Raw genomic sequence first — 6,000 nt, forward strand, 5'->3', positions numbered from 1 at the left:
TGTGATGCATAAGGTGAACTTTGTCCATAAAAATGTGCTGATTTAGTGTTCTAAATATTGAAAAATCAACTTTTGAGGCAGTTGGCTAAATGCAGAAGTGAACCTGGGTACTTTAATGCTGGTCAGAGGAAGTGAAATGCATCTTGTGGGACTTCTGATATTACTAAAAAACAAACTGTGGGACCGTTTGTTTCAATTTTGGCACGTGACTATTGGATATTTGTAATGTGTCATTTTTGCCACGGGGTGTCACTAAAAACATACTGTAAGCTGTTAACACTTCGTGTTTTCCTGGTTGAAAACCGTGGGCATAACCAAAGCAACTCTTGTTCCCTTAATTAGAACCAGAATTTGCTAAAAAATGTCGTGTGCAAAATACTAGCTGGACAGGTAAAAATGTCATGGGTCTGGTTTTGATATGCTGAAGGATAAAATACATGTGCAACAATAAATACCTTTCCTGAAAAGTGGCTGTTGTTGAAGACAAACCCAGAAAGATAATTTGAAATATACTAGCAATAAGGAAAAAGTATGAATTTATAAATACATACCATGATTTATTTATCTCTTCACTCAGTCTAGTAAGGACTGCATTATGTAGGAAAATGTGAGATTTCCAGAGTGAGGGTAATATAAGAAAGGGTGTGCAAAACTATGCTAATGCCATCTTCTGTATGGACCTACATAATCACCTTTCTGGATTGGACTTTAAAAAATTCTTGTTTCGGCTATGTTGTGGTCATATAAATCACATCTGCAAAATACAGTGGTTATCCTTGTTTGGTACACAAAAAGCAAAGCAACAAACCTGCACAACATAAATCAGCATTAACTTACAAGAGAGAACTCACCATATGTCACAGAGAAAACCACACACATAGCAGAAAAAAAAAAAAAAAAAAAAAACAACCCAAAAAACCCATAATTTCACTCCTAAAATGAATTTTCATGAATAATATTTTTGGTAAAGTTATGAAAACCTGAAATGCTCTTTTTTCATCTCTTGGGGATAAACATGGTAATGCAGAATCTTCTCTGATGATTTCCACCATACCAAAATCAGAAAGAAAGACTTGTATGAAATCCAGGGTGGGGAGAAGAAAAGAGAAAGATTTGTTTCTTTTGCTCTTTTTCTGGAAGTTAAATTTTCCAATTTTTTCTCTGTCTTTGGGTGGGGATCATATTTCAGAGGTATTACTCACTCCTAATCTCCAAAAAGGTGATTATCCAAGGTTGACTATCCAAGAGTGCTTAATAGTGGCAGCTTGCCAAAACCCCTGCTCATTCACCCGACACTGTTTCCAGAATATAACATCTGTGCTAATACCTAACAGGGAAGAGAGTATATTTTCTCTGGTTTCTCAGCTTGACTTGGTGACAATCTAACGCAACATCTTTCAAAGACAGTTTATATCCATGCGCGACACAAGTAGGCAACAGGAGGCACAGGAGTCAAACAGCCTTCTTACCCTTTTCACATTACTTTCTTCAAAGGTGCTGGTCTTCTCATCCCTGTCTGTGCTATTTCAGGAAAAGATGTGGATCTGGAGGTGCTGTAAATAGGAACTCCTATCTTGGGGTATAAGAAAACAGAAGAAGTAATTTCTTTGATACGATTTCATTACTGGATTAAAGAAAACTGTAATTAGCCTTTTAATACCTTGGCATTTTAACTTTACAATGTTTGTAAACCAGTTAATGTGTTAATGTTCCTAGCATTAAAAAACAGGAATGAGTTCAGACTGCAGTTTATCATATGTGCGAAACTAATGCGTGATGCTGTCAAGAAACAAGTGTAATGTTAAAGATAATATTTATTCTGGACAATACAACTGGCACATATATCTTACAAATACATATGTAAATGAGATGGGTTTTGGATAGAAGATAAGGTTTAATTAACGGAAGGCTATTTGCACAAGATTAAGTCCTTATCTAGCACTTGTTCTTGTCAAATCAGAGAGATTGTGTGGCAGTTGTTGGACTTTTCATCTGTAAAAGTGTCTCCTTGGATATTAGTTTCTGAAAGAGATGAATCTAATTAGAGTAGAGGTGTTCAACTGAGCTACCTGAGCTCACTGCCTGTCCTGGCTGATCAGATGTGGCAGTTTTAGAATACCCGTCTTCTCTCTTGGGGCTGGACTGACAAGGCACAGCTGCTTGGCTTTGCCTCTGAAATCTTCTGACTTGTAAGCATTGCTCACGCTGCCTTTTCCCGTCTGTCTCTCTCTGAGGCTTTTGGATTAATCAGGGGTGAGGCTCATGCTGCATGTGTGCAGATAGGCCCATGGAGGCTGGAATTAAAGGTAGTTAAGGATGCTTTAAAACCAAAGAATTCCATTCAAACCAACAATAAGAGGTACTATTCCATATGCCAGAGTATGCCAATCTGTGATATCCACTTACCTCCCTGTCTCCATCCCCGAATAACTATGAAGAACTAAACTATTATTTAAGGGAGTCATCTTTTTATCTGTCAAGGTCTGGAGAGGACATTACGTGACTTGAGCAGAGGCTTGGCTTAGCTCTGCCCCCCAACAAAAAAGCCATTCAGATAGAGCAGCAACCAGTCACTCAATATTTGTCTTACAAACCAAAATGAAATATGAGCACCTTTTCTTGACTTTGGTAATGTTTGAGGAACTGTGCTATAAGTCATAAACCTGATATCTGAAAATGGAATTTTCATAGATAACAGTTACTCAAACTTCCCAAGATGAAACTAAGTAGAGAAATAATTAAAATTTCTATGAAGGCAGTGCTCATAAATATTTATATCAAAATTAATGGAAAAGGGTTTTACTTATTGTTTTGGACAGGATTTTACAGTGCATCATTTTAAAAATTATTTTTTAGGATTATTTCTAACCTCTCTTTTGGTTTTGTCTCTAGCATTTCAATCATACATACCTGTAAGGACAACAGGTATTATGATCATCTTTGAATCATAGAATCAATATAATCGTTTGGGTTGGAAGGGACCTTAAAGACCACCTAGTTCCACCCTCCCTGCCATGGGCAGGGACACCTTCCCCCAGCCCAGGGTGCTCAAAGCCCCGTCCAACCTGGCCTTGAACCCTTCCAGGGAGGGCACAGCCACAGCTTCTCTGGGCAACCTGTGCCAGTGTCTCACCACCCTCCCAGTAAGGAATTTCTGCCTTATATCTAACCTAAATCTATCCTCTTTCAGTTTAAAACCATTACTCCTTGTCCCATCCCTACAATCCCTGATAAAGAGTCCCTCCCCAGCTTTTCTGTAGGCCCCCTTTAAGTACTGGAAGTCTGCTATAAGGTCTCCTGGGAGTCTTCTCTTCTTTAGGCTGAACACCTCCAACCCTCTCAGCCTGTCCTCATAGGGGAGGTGCTCCAGCCCTCTGAGCATCTTTGTGACCCTCCTCTGGACCCACTCAAGCAGGTCCATGTCCTTCTGATGTTGGGGACCCCAGAGCTGGACACAGCACTGCAGGTGGGGTCTCGTGAGAGTGGAGCAGAGAAGGAGAATCCCCCTCCCTCAACCTCCTGGCCACACTTCTCCTGATGCAGCCCAGGACACAGTTGGATTTCTTGGCTGCGAGTGCACATTGCTGGTTCATAGTCAGTTTTCCATCCACTAATACCCCCAAGTCCTTCTCCACAGGGCTGCTCTCAATCCACTCATCGCCCAGCCTGGATTTGTGCTTGGGGTTGCCTCGACCCATGTGCAGGACCTTGCACTTGGCCTTGTTGAACTACATGAGGTTCACACAGGCCTCAAGCCTGTCTGGGTTCCTCTGAATGGCATCCCTTCCCTCCAGCGTGTCAACCACACCATACAGCTTGGGTTTGTCAGCAAACTTGCTGAGGGTGTACTCAGTCCCACTGTCTGTGTCGCCAACAAAGATGTTAAACAGCACTGGTCCTAGTAGTGATCCCTGAGAAATACCACTTGTCACTGGTTGTGGAGTGGCTCGAAGCAAATAGGCATGTTGTGGGTGATCCAGACCGAGGGGCCTCACAACTGCAGCTGTTGTGAAGGACATATGCAAGGTCGAAAGAGATAAGGAAATTGGGGTTTTGAGAAACTGCCTATGTTGCAGAGAGGTAAGGAGAATGGAATGTAAGAAACAAGATAACAAGAGGGAGAAACAGAATGTAGGTACAGCAGAGCAAGGCATGTGAACAAGCAGCTTTAACCTTCTAGCAACCAAAATGTAACATGTACGCTTTGTGCTAGTGTATAAATTGCTGTGGATCCTTTAATAAAGTGGCATTAACTTGATCACATTGATTGTGCATGTTGTGACTGAGACTTCCGCATCAAGTGGCACCCGAACAGGGACCCTCTCATTGATGCTTGCTGGAGCAGAAGAGATGGCACAGAGGGTGCAGAAGCCAGCCGTAGCAGGCACTGCCCTGTTGCCTGGAAGATGCTAGCGCAATCTTTGGAATCTTGCCCTGATCAGGTGAGTGGCTGGAGAGGAGGTGGGGTCCACACTAAGCAAAGAAGAAGCGGCAGTGGTTAAGCTCCTGCAACATATACTCTCTAAGAGAGGATTATCTTATGATGAGGGAAGCCTGAGGAAGTTGCTTTCATGGGATCAGCAGCGTGGATTAATCCCCTCAGTGACCGCGGCTTCCGAGCTGGCAACTTGGGACAAGATTGGTGTGGCACTGTGGGAGGACATTAGCTCAGGCTCCAAACAGAATGTGAAATTCTCCACATTGTGGAGGCTGATACTAGAAACTTTGAAAGAAATGAAAGCGGAATGGCAGGCCACCGCCTCCACTTTTGCTGCCCTCTCAGCAGAGGCAGAAAGTTCTAAAGAATCCACCACATAGATGATGTTTGCAGGGCCTATATTTTCAAAAGCAACCCCAGAAAAGGGAGCAGGGCTGCTCTGCATGCAGTGCCAGTGATGTCACCTTCATCTAGAAGGGAGGACTGGGAGCAGGTATCCGCGGCAGATCCTTCAATCCTCAGCCCCTGAAACCCCCAATGAATTCACCACCACCTGAGTCCCCGATACCAAGCCCAGGGAACCAGTCGCCAGAATGAACTGATCTGCCTCTACCCATGTCTTAGCCGCTGTCACCCTGATCGCTGCATGAAGAACACCGTCATGACTTGGGAGACCCATAGCTGAGAGAATTAACAAAAAAATTGACACAGCTTGAACTGAAAATGTAGGAACTGGCTCAGCCTGTTCCTACGGCGCCGCCGCCTCCTCCTCTCCCTGCTAATCCCTTTTTCCGGAGCAGTGCGGGGAGGGGTGATCAAGCGATCGGAAACATTAGCGATCGGGCTGCCACTGTTGGGGGGGGGCAGTGGGAGGCACGGCTGGTAATAGCAATCCAGCACATCGATGGCGGGGAGTCATTCGGGATGCAGTAATTGAGGGGCAATTTAATCACCTTGGGCCAATGGCATTCCCGGTGGTAGCGACTCCACAGGGCAATGCATGGGAGGCCTTAGACTGGAAAATGATAAAGGAAGCAAAATTAGCAGTTACCCAGTGTGGTTTGAAGTCACAGTATACTAATTCTGTGATTCAGCATATCTTTACAGCAAACTTACTAACTCCGTATGACGTGCGCATGATTACACAGACACTGTTAACAGCATCTCAGCAATTACAATTTTTTCAATGTTGGAAAGCGGCTTGTGAAGCTGCAGCAGCTACGCCCTGTCAGCAAGGAGATCCCTTATATGGGGTACAGTCCCAGATGTTGCTGGGGTCAGGTCCGTTTGCTAACCCTGATTGGCAAGCAGGTTGTCAGCTGGAGGTGTTGCATTTGGCCCAGGAACTAGCATTGAGAACAATCTTAGCCGTGAACAATGAGAAAACGGCACCGGCATTTATGGGAGTAAAACAAGGTCCCACAGTATCTTATCCTAAGTTTATTGATAGGTTACATGCTGCTATTAACATCAATCCGGATTTGAGTGTGGAAATGAAGGTTAAATTTCTTGATATGTTAGCTTATGATAATGCTAATGAAAAAACAAAAAAGGCCTTAAGT

This window comes from Tyto alba, unplaced genomic scaffold, assembly GCF_018691265.1.
Source record: "Tyto alba isolate M040663 unplaced genomic scaffold, T.alba_DEE_v4.0 Super-Scaffold_45, whole genome shotgun sequence".
NCBI classification, from domain to species: domain Eukaryota; kingdom Metazoa; phylum Chordata; class Aves; order Strigiformes; family Tytonidae; genus Tyto; species Tyto alba.